This window comes from Sturnira hondurensis, unplaced genomic scaffold (genome assembly GCF_014824575.4).
Source record: "Sturnira hondurensis isolate 20B ecotype Veracruz unplaced genomic scaffold, ASM1482457v3 Scaffold0010128, whole genome shotgun sequence".
Taxonomy (NCBI): Eukaryota; Metazoa; Chordata; class Mammalia; order Chiroptera; family Phyllostomidae; genus Sturnira; species Sturnira hondurensis.
This window is the reverse complement of record NW_028082759.1, coordinates 31,805,058-31,816,510: the sequence shown is the minus strand read 5'-3', so window position 1 is coordinate 31,816,510 and position 11,453 is coordinate 31,805,058.

Genomic DNA, 11,453 nt, shown 5'->3' with positions numbered 1-11,453 from the left:
ACACATATTATACATCTTGGCTGGACCAGGAAGTATTTGTGTCATTTGTGTCTTATGTTCACTGTCAAATTTTTGAATTTGCTGAAAAGTGAAAGAGCCTGAAAAAAACCTGTTTTTGGTTATTTCTTTGTCTCAGCAGCTTCAGTCCTTTACAAATAGAGGTTCTACCTCCCAGGGTATAATACAGCACCTTCTTAGTCCCTTCTAACCTGTTGCCATTTGCTCTCTTAGAGGCGTATTCTCTTCATGGTACAAAAGGAGAGGTGCTGCTGATGGTCAGGAATGGGCAAACAACACTCTGGCTGCTCTGAAAGATGGCAGCCATACGACAGAGGTCACCTGCATCATTATTCAGCTTTGCAAACAGGGTCAGGCAGTGGGATTGAGGAAGACACTTTCCTATGCTCTTCCACAGTGGCTCAGCGTGGGTCGTCCATTGCCTGTGCTTTTCAGTCCATTCCATTGGCCTCTATATTAATGGTCAAACCATTGGTCTCAGTTTTCAGAGTCGTAATTTTTAAATGTTCACTATACCCAAGAGTCTTTTTTAAAATGGAAATTGGATTATGTTGCTCTACTGCTTTAAACATTTTAAAGATACTGCATGGATCTAAAGATAAAAAAGAAAAAAACCCTACTGTATTCCTTCACAAGGCTTAAAAGGATGTGTATTATTTGATTTCTGAATCCCTAGCCAGCCTAGTTTTCCTCTATGCCCCATCACATATTCTTGAATCCAGCCACATCAAAAATTTTTGTTAAAAATCAGGTCTCCTCCATCTCTTGGAACATACTCTTAACACCTTTGTTATTTCTTGCACTTTGTTTTTCCAAGTATTTCTCACTCAATTTTTGGATTTCCACTTAGAGTGGAATTTATTCAGGAAGCATACCATATTAGTTTTAGTTGAGGTGACATGCCCCTCCTATGTGCCCCTGGCACCCTGTTCAACACCTATCATAAAACTTACCTGTATCTGTCCCAGGTGGCCTAAATTCTCCACTAGAAGATAAAATTCTTGGAGGTAAAGACCTTATATATCTTGCTTTCCAATGTATCCTCAATGTCTAGTATGGTGCCTGTCATGTTATGGTGTGGAATAAACACTTAATGACTGATGTTTTAATATTTTTATGTATTTGTGTTTTAATATTATATATATATGTTTAACACTGAATATGATTTAATAGTTTAATATAATACTTTTTTCTTTTTCTGTGTCTTCAAAGACTTAACCACTTATTATTTTAAAGCATTAAAAGCATGTATGGTATAAGTATAAAGTCTGCTCTGACAGCTAGTTATAAGCTATATGACTGAGCAAGTTATTTAACTTCTCTGTGCCTCAGTTTACATATCTGTTAAATGGAGGTAGCACATGCCTCACAGGGTTGTTATGAAAATTAAGTAAGTTAAGCTTTGTAAAACATTTAGAGCTTACATGGCACATAGTAAACATGCATTTTGAGTGTTTGATTAATAAATGATAGATCCTTCCAATAGCTTTTAAACTGAGAGCTATAAAGTATTTAAAGCATATTTTCAACTGGCTTTCAAGTCCATTAACATACCTCAAAGTGTGGTTGCCAACTCTAACTTGAACTTTTTTTTCTAACATTGTGATGTTTATTTTATTGGCAATAGGGAACAAGTAGCTCATAGCACTATTTTTATTCACCATAATCAAGTGTAATATTTATGGAACATCCTTATGTTCTTCAAAAACTTACTTTATGAACTAAACATCTTTAATATCTGCCAGGCATTACAATACGAAGATAATGTTTGTGGTCCTTCTATTCTCTTAGTAGTTCCTTCACTGGAAAATTATGGCTCTTGCCTTGGACTACATTTTAATATTACATTTTTGGCTGATTCTCTATAGTAACCTAATCAGGTGTACTGTGAGATGATGTTGCAGGATAGTTATTTGCAGAGGACTTAGGCAGGAGCTTTGCCTATAGTGTGAATTACCATGTGGCTCCCTCTCTTACAGACTCACACTCCTCTGGTGTGCATTGAAACATGGGCAAGAACACAGATCGAATACTACTGGTACCATCAGGGTTCTAGGCATTCCTTACCTTTCTTACATCTCCAAGTACTGAAGTGCTCTAGAATGTGTTAGGCCCTAGCACTCAGGAACTCTGAATTTGAACTAGGAAAAATTAAAGAAGAACAGAAAAAAATTCCATGTAAAATGTATGTTTGAGATAACAAAGAACAAGTAAGCTTTAGAATCATGTTGAATCTCTCAATAGTCTCAATTGTTTAAAAACACTGGGAAAGAATGTGTGCTGGACATTGTAAATACACCTTAAAACTCGTTAAATGGATTCATCATTTATTGGATGATTGTTATCAGGTTTAGTTGTGAAGTGTTATAGGACTTCACAACAAAGTATCAGTAGTGTGGTGGAGGATCTTGGAACTTGAGTTGACCCATTCTTGAAAGCATGGTTTAAGTTAGGTTTTGGATAAATCTATTCAAATGCAGAATTTAGCTTCAGTGAGGGAAAATGTGAAGTCTGAGGCACAGGATACAAAAGATTAGTAGGTTCAGGTGTGATTTTGCCCCTCTCTCAGACAGATTAGCTTCTTCATGAAGCAGAGAATAGAGGTCAAGATGGAGTCCATTCAGAAGAAAGACAGCACAGATGTGTTATGAGATCTTTTCCAGACTATTTCTAGTCTTCCATGGAAATACTGGGGTTTGAGGGGAAATGCTGCCCTGTGGGTTTTATATGCCATTTTTATGTAATGAGAACAGTGATATGCTGCTGAAAATGTTCAGTCTTCAAGATGCCCAAATAGGTAGTGATTGTATTTCAAGCCTTAATATGTCACCTACTGGCTTGGACAAATACAACTACACTCTGGACTTTCCCTCTCATCCTTAAAACAGGGTTGTAAAAGAATTCAATGTAATACTGCATGTAAAGCACCTTGCTCATACCAAATTGTTAGTGGTGCTCTGGGTTCAATTTTTCAAAGACAATTATACCAGTTGTGAGTGTCCAGTATAGATATTGAGGACAAGTTATGTCTATGACTTTCCTCCTCTTGGGATGAGATGTTACTGTGTGTTGCGGATGAGTATTACTCTGATTTATGGCTTTCTGCATTGTCTGGCTCATAGTAAATGAATTGCTCTTCATGAGTAATAAAAGTGACAAAGGAATTCAAATTGGAATTGAAGGATAGGGAGGATTTATACAATTTATTGGCTTCTATACCAGTCTCTGGACAATAATCTCAGCTCTGAGCCTGTACTTTAGGGACTGGTAGGCTAGTACACTTGCTTTAGAAAGATGCCTTGATATATCTGGAATAGAAGAATTCATTTCTACTATGGTCAATTTATAGGTACAGATTTTTCTGGTGGGTAGGTGTAAGGCATAATCATTAGTGAGCCTCAATCACAACTTGAGGTCTAGAACCATCAGTTCTAGAGACTTGGAAAATAATTTTAAGAGACTGTCACTATGATGGATGAGATCAGGACTGTACCTGAGATTTATATATCCAGGGTGTGGGCAGAAGCCTGGAAGAATTACCCATATTCTCTAGGATGTCTTGGGTGGTCACTGGAAGTTTCATTTCAGTTTAGTTGAAAACAGGAATCTTGTTTCAATTTAGCATTCTTAGAGTTTTTTTTAAATCTTCATCCATCTTTTATTCTATCTGGCAAGGGAATTTCCAGCTTATTTTCAGGCATTTTCTAAAAGAAGTTTATATGTAATATGGAATATATAATATGAAATATATAATTAGCCTTACCCACTACTTATGGTCTTTTTAAAAATTCAGTATATGCAACCTATAGTGAAAATTGAAAGATAAAAATATGTGGCTTTTTTGGTGGATTTAAAAGAAATTGGATCAAATATCTAGGCATAGGATAAAAAGTACATGGAGATGGAGAAGATGAAAATGTAATAGGGGAGATGGAAAATGGAGCAAATCTCAGAGAAATAGAGCTAGGCAAGTGTAAAAAGCACTAGGGTAGAAGCACTAACATATGTTTCTTTTGGATTGGGGGTTAGGTGGAGTGGATGATGAGGACTTGGGGAACCTTTAATTGGATTGTCTCCATCTTTTCAATAAAGTGACAATGACATCAACCCAGTGTGGTTGTGGGGAAAAGGGCTTCATACAGCTGTAGTATGGAGGGAGTGGCTGATGTTAAATATCCTATTTGTAGTGAGCACAATTGTCAAGATTCTGTGGCTTTTTCCAGTAATGTTAAGTAGCCTGGGCATAAAAAAAGAAAATGATGGAACTGAGTATCTTATCTTCCAGAATATCCATCTCTGAAGTTAGGAGTATTTTTTTTCCCAAGGAAAAAAATCTTTCTTTTGCTTAATCTAGTGTAGTTTTGTCATCTACCAAATCCTCAGAATTCTTTTTTAGGGTACAAACCATAATTATGTGCAACAATTGACCAGCAATTCCTTTTTATTTTTATTTTATTTTATTTGATTTATTTAATTCTTATTCAAGTACAGTTTTCTGTTTTATATTCCCTGCCCTGCCCCACCCCCCAGTGCTCCTCACCTCCCTCCCATTTCCACCCCCCACCTTAATTATTTTTGTAAGAAATTTCTTAATAAAAATTTTCATAAAAATACATTTACTAATCATTCTTTAAGTGTTAATGGTTGCCTAATATATGGAACATGGTTATTCACTTTTTATATCATTATTGTCTAATCAGATAGCCTTTTCCATGTATGTTACTGTAATATTGCAATATGTTATTTAAAAAATTTCCTCATCTTTCAGCAGAATGATATTGAGCATATAGATCCTTTGGACAACATTGTATTATAGATGGGGTGCTACCAATAAGGTTTAAGAAATTTGGAGTCTATTAAATAATTGCATTTTAAGTTATTGGTGTTGTGTTTAGTTTTAGTAGACAAAATCTATTTCTTATTTCAAACAACAATATGTTACAAGATCTTAGGGGCATTCATCATCTTTTCCTTCTTGAGCAGGCCAAAAATGGTATTTTGATGAGGTTGGCAGTTTTCCCAGCAAGAATTGGTATTAGGTATTGACCTTTCCAATATTTTGAATTCTACTGACTTTTCTTCATTACTTTGTAAAGGCTCACTGTGCTATCTTCTTGGATGCAATGTCATCAGTCACACTAAGCCAATAACTAGCTGAGACAGGTAGATTTTTCCATTAAAATATGTAGGTTTGGAAATATTTAGGGAAATAAAACTATTTTGTGTAATACTGTGATGGTGGATACATGTCATTATTAATTTGTCAAAACTCATGGAATGTATAGTACAAAAGTGACCCCTAATGTAAACTATGGTCTTCACTTAATAATATTGTAGCAATATTGGCTCATCAGTTGTAACAAATGTAACACACTAATGCAAATTGTTAATAATAATAGCAGAAACTTATCTGTGTGAGGATGGGAGGGGAGAGGGAATATATGGGAAATCTCTGTACTTTCTGCTCAATTTTCTGAAAACCTAAATGACTCTAAAAATGTTTGTTAATTAAAACACTTCATAAGTTTACAAAAAGGAAGTAAAGATTCAGAGCTAAAAGAAGCAATCAGCATTATAAAGACTGCTATACCAAGCAATACAGAAAGGAACAGAATATGTGTTAATTTAAAGGTTTGTAGTTTATAAGTAAAGCATTCTAATTACCTGGTTATATATGTATTTCAAACAACATATCCATGTTGGCTTAATTATGCATGTAAAAGTAAGTCCATATATGCATACGAACTACTGTTACTTGTATACACATAGGTGTAAATGGGCATGAGGACTGCTGTGCTCACGGACCCAAGCCATACCAACCAGTTATATTTCTAGCACTCAAATTCTGTTTTGTGGGAAGATCTGGCTGTCGCCAACTACTGAGATTCAAAATTCCTCCAAAGCTTAAAAAAATTTTAACCTGATATGTAATTATTTACTGTCTTATCATAGATCTTCTTGAGGCTATATTTTATTTTTCTCTGAATAAGTAACATGATCCAAATGATACTTAGCCTTACCAGTCACAATTTTATGACTTAAAACTATCTCTTAAAAATATTCCCAGGGGGTAATCCATTGTTCTAGAATTCTGATAAATAAGTTTATTCTCACTTTGTTTAAGTGGTTCCTAATTAAAAAAAAATTAAAATGACATCTCAATTTATATTTTTCCATGATCACAGAGTTATGTTATTTTCTTATTTCTTGGAAAGAAAACCTTAATATCACATGTTATTCTAAGGAAGAGTGTGAGGCTGACTAATTCACATGAGTTCAGAAATCCCAATAAAGTTTGCTTATATCTAGTACCTTGCCAGTTAACTGGTAGATGTCTGAGATTTCACTGTTAAATATTTATTTCTTTAACATAACTGTGTGACCACTGCTAAAATTTGATCACCCCAGGAGAGACAGAGAGTAAAGAGAATGGGAATGGAGAAAATCAGCTTCCTCAAACTTTGTTTATCTGTTTCTGGAAGAGCCAGAAATTTGTGAGTGGTTTCCATCAGTAGATGCTCAAGAACATGAGATGATAACCTATTACAACTGGACAACGGAGATGTTGTCTCTAAAAGCACTTCGGCCCAGGGCTCAGTAGTCAGGTTACATAGACTCCAGATACAACCTGCTGGGTTGTCATTAGTTGCTTGGTGCAGTAACAGACCTTGAAATACTTTCTCTGAAATCAGAATATTTCACCCCAAATCATACCATTCTTTGAGGTAGCATTTTATGATTCAAAGAACATATAAACAAGAGAGAAAGATCTGAATTCAAATTCTGGACCTTCTAATAAGACCTCAGTGACTTGAAACAAATGTCTTTATTTTCTATTTTTCCTCAAACTACTCCTCTGGAAAACAGGAAAAAATACACTCACAGGGTTGTTTTGAGTTACTAGTCAAAAAAATCACAATGCAAGTCAGTGCCTGGTACATTGTTGCCCCCCAATACCAGGTAAATATTACTGTGACTCAAATGAACTTTATCTGCCACTTTTCTATTCTTCCAGGGTCTTCTTATAATTTATTCTTAGAGGCTAATTCACTGGTAGGAAAAGCCAAATTTAATCAACTGAAAGAGATTTCCCCAAAATAATTTCTTTCAGATCATTTGGAATCTTGGAGTGAGAAAACTGGAAAGAACTTGGAGATAACCTATTTTCAAAACTTTAATATGCATAGCAAAAAATTGACACCAAAGGGCTTGGTATGACTAGCTAAAAAACCTACTCAGTACCACTTCCTTACATATACATAGTAAGACCAAATATTTTTCTATTACTTTAATAAAGAAATGGCATGGTGACGCAGCAAACACAAAAGGCACTTAGTTTTTTTCAATATCACCTTTGCAAAGATCAATTTTTATTGCTAGTTCTTATCCATATATAGCATTAATTGTACAGCATTATACAAATAGAATAAGTACTATTCTAAATCTTGTTTTTCATTTATTGCATACCTATAAATTTTACATACTGTTATATAATTTTATATTTTTAAATGGTTATATAATATTTAATCAAATGGCAGTATTATCTGAAAACATTTGGCTGTAACTGAAAATTCTAATTGTTCCTTATATTTTAATAAGCAAAGGCCAGGACCAGAAGCTCCCCCAAGATTCTCCCAGCTTTACCAGATTCCTGGGTCTGTAATGCAATTGCAGCACATTTATTCAATAAGTATTGAATATGTGCTGTTGATTTGCTGAGTACTGCACTCTACACAGTGAGACGTGTCGGTAAGCGAAGACATGGTCCCTGTCTAAAAGGAAATTGAACATTATAGCCTTACAGTCACATACTACCTATTACCAACTTTCTCTGGAGTCTCTGAGTTAAGAAAACCCTCCAAAGCTTCACAGTGTTATGGCATTCATATTCACAGAGGATAACCACAGTTCTCAAATAACTTTCAGTTTCTGGTTCTCTAGCCCAAATCCACTTGCATTGGCTCCCATTCCAGTAAAACTATGCAAAGGTACATTACTCATAGTTTTCCCCATGGATTTTACTTTCAGCTTGGCTGATCTACTTAGAACCGCAATGCAGCTTTTCTCATTGGAGTATAGAGAAACAAGTATTATACACATTTCTTCTTTTCTTTTAAATATATCTCTAATTTTTTTATTTCCATCCCCCCACCTCCTATCCTTTGGCAACCATCAGCTTGTTGTCTGTATCTGTGGGTGTGTTTTGTGTTTCTACTTTGTTTTGCTTATTCATTTATTTTGTTTTTTAGATTCTACATATGAGACGATATGGTATGTGTCTTTCCCTGTTTTATTTCACTCAGCATAATTTCCTCACTATTTATCCACGTTATTGAAAATGGCAAGATTTCACTTTCATTTCTGAATCACGTTCCATTATATATTCACCTGATGGCCATCTCTCTAGATTGGGTACATGTCTTGGCTACTACCAGCAATGCTGCAGCAGACACAGGGGGACATCTATTTGAATTACGGATTTTTTCTAAGATGAACATCCAGAAATAGAATCGTTGTATTGTACATCAGCACTGTATTTTTATTTTTTTGAGTAATCTCCATGCTGTTTTCCATAGTAACTACAGTAATTTACAATCATATCTACAGTGCACGAGAGTGCCCTTTTCTTCACATCCTTACCGTCATTATTTATTTGTGGACTTACTGATGAGAGCCATTCTGACAGGTGTGAGATCACATTTCATCATGGTTTTAAGTTGCATTTCCTCAATGATTAGTGATATTGAGCATCTTTTCATCAGCATGTTGACTATCTATATTTCCTTTTCAGAGAAATGTCTATTCAGGTCCTCTGCCCATTTCTTAATTGTATTTTTCGGGGGTGTTAAGTTGTATGGTGTTCTTATATATTTTGGGTATTAACTCCTTAACAAAATATCATTGGTGAACTTCTTGTCCCTTTCAAAGGTTGTCTTTTTTGTATGGTTGATGATTTCCTTCACTGTGAAAAAAAATTTATAGTTTGATGTGTTCCCATTTATTTATATTTTCTTTTGTTTTCCTTGCTTGTGGAGATATATGTAAAAGATAGTGCTAAGAACAATGTCAAAAAGTGTACTGGGTATGTTTTCTTCGATGAATTTTATGGTTTCATGTTTAACATTTAAATCGTTAATCTATTTTGAGTTTATTTTTGTATATGATATAAGAAAGTGGTGCAATTTCAGTTGCTTTGCATATATCTGTCCAGGTTGAAGAGACTGTCTTTACCCCATTGTATGTCCTTATCTCCTTTGTAAGCCAAGATTTATTATGGAGATCTCTATTCAATTCCATTCATATATATTTGTAAACACATATTTATTTTTGCAAGTACCATAACGTTTTGATCATTGTAGCTTTGTAGTTTAGTATCAGGAAGCATGGTACCTCCCACATTGTTTTTTTCTCAACATCTCTTTGGCTTTGGGATCTTTTGTGGTTTCGTATAAGTAATTGGATTATTTGTTCTACTTCTGTGAAATATGTCATTGATGTTTCGGTAGACACTGTATTGAATCTATAGATCGTTTTTGGGTGGTAGGGACATTTAATGATGTTGTGTTCCTATCCATGAGCACAATACATGCTTTCATTTATTTGTATCTTCTTCAATTTTTTCCCTTAGTATCTTATAGTTTTTCAAGTATAGGTCCTTTACCTCCTTGGTTAAATTTATTCCTAGGTATTTTATTTTCTGAATCAGTTAGAAACAGGAATTATTTTAGTTTTTCTTTCTGATAGTTTATTATTGGTTTATCAAAATGCAGCCGATTTCTGACTAGTATCCTGCTATGTTACTGAATTTACTTATCAGTTCTAGCAATTTTTTTGTGCAATCTTGAAAGTTCTCTAGATACTGTCATCTATAAGTAATTACAGTTTTACTTCTTTTCCAGTTTGGTTGCCTTTTATATCTTTGTTTTGTCTTATTGCTGTGTCTTTACTATGTTGAGTAAAAGTGGTGATAGTGGGCATCCTTGTCATGTTTCCAATCTTTAGAGGAAAGACTTTCAGCTTTACACCATTGAGTATGATATTAGCTGCTTGTTTGTCATATGTAGCCTCTATTATGTAGAGATAGGCTCTGTACTCATTTGGTTGAGAATGTTTTTTTTAATAAAAGGATGGTAAATATTTTCAATTTTTTTCAGCATTCCTTGAGATAATCATATGGTTTTTATCCTTTATCTTGTTAATGTTGTGTATCACAGTGACTGATTTTTGGATGGTGGACCATACTTGCATTCCTGGATAAATCCCACTTGGTAATTGTGTATAATATTTTCATATTTTGTTAAATTATAGTTTGGTAATATTTTATTGAGAATTTTTGTACCTATGTTTATCAATAATATTGGCTTACAATTTTCTTACTTTGTAATGTCTTCATCTGGATTTGGCATCAGGGTAATGTGGGCTTCCTAAAATAAAATTGAAAGCATTCCTTCCTTTACAGTTTTCTGAAATGGTTTGGGAAAGATAGGAATTAACTCTTCTTTGCATGTTGGTTAGTATTCCCTTGTGAAGCCATCTTGCCCTGGACTTTCATTTGATGGGAGCTTTTTTATTACTGTTTTTATTAAACTTTAAAATTTGTATTATAAAAATAATTTCCAAAAATGAAGAAACTATAAACGATAATGAACACACAGGTGTGTGCCAATACCTACATTCAATCTCTGTTACATTTTGCTTTATGTGCTTTATTTGCACCAACTCATACAAACAAACATTGCAGAGCTAAGATATCAAAAGTTATGTCATATTGTAAACAATTTTCTTAAAAGGCTTTTAATTGAATTTATTGGGGTGACATTGGTTAGTAAAATTATATAGCTTTCAGGTATACAATTCTACAATATATCATCTATATACTGTATTGTGTGTTCATCACCTCAAGTTAAGTGTCTTTTCATCACAATTTATCTTCCCTCCACCCTCTTCTCCCCCCCGCCCCCACCCTTCCCTCTGGCACTCACCATACTGTTATCTGTGCCTATGATTTAAAAAAAAAATTAGACAGAGGGGAAGGGAGGGAGAAAGAAAGGGAGAGAAACATTAATGTGTGGTCCTCTTGAGTGCCCCACAGTGGGGAATCTAGCCCCGCAACCCAGGCATGTGCCCTGCCTGGGAGTCAAACCAGCAACACTTTGGTTTGAAGGCCAGTGCTCAATCCACTGAGTCACACTGGCCAGGGCTTCCATGAATCTTTTTTCTTTCCTTGATCCCTTCCCTCTTCTCACCCACACCCCAAACTCTTCCTCTCTGACAGCTGTCAGTTTTTTCTCTATGCCCATGATACTGTAGAGACCTTGCATGCTAGATAGAGCCCCTGCCCACCCTCTGGAGGAGGAGGGGGATGGAAACATTGGAACTCACTGGCCCCTTCAACTCCAGAGAATTCTCACAGTCCCTAGAGAGCTCCCATGGCT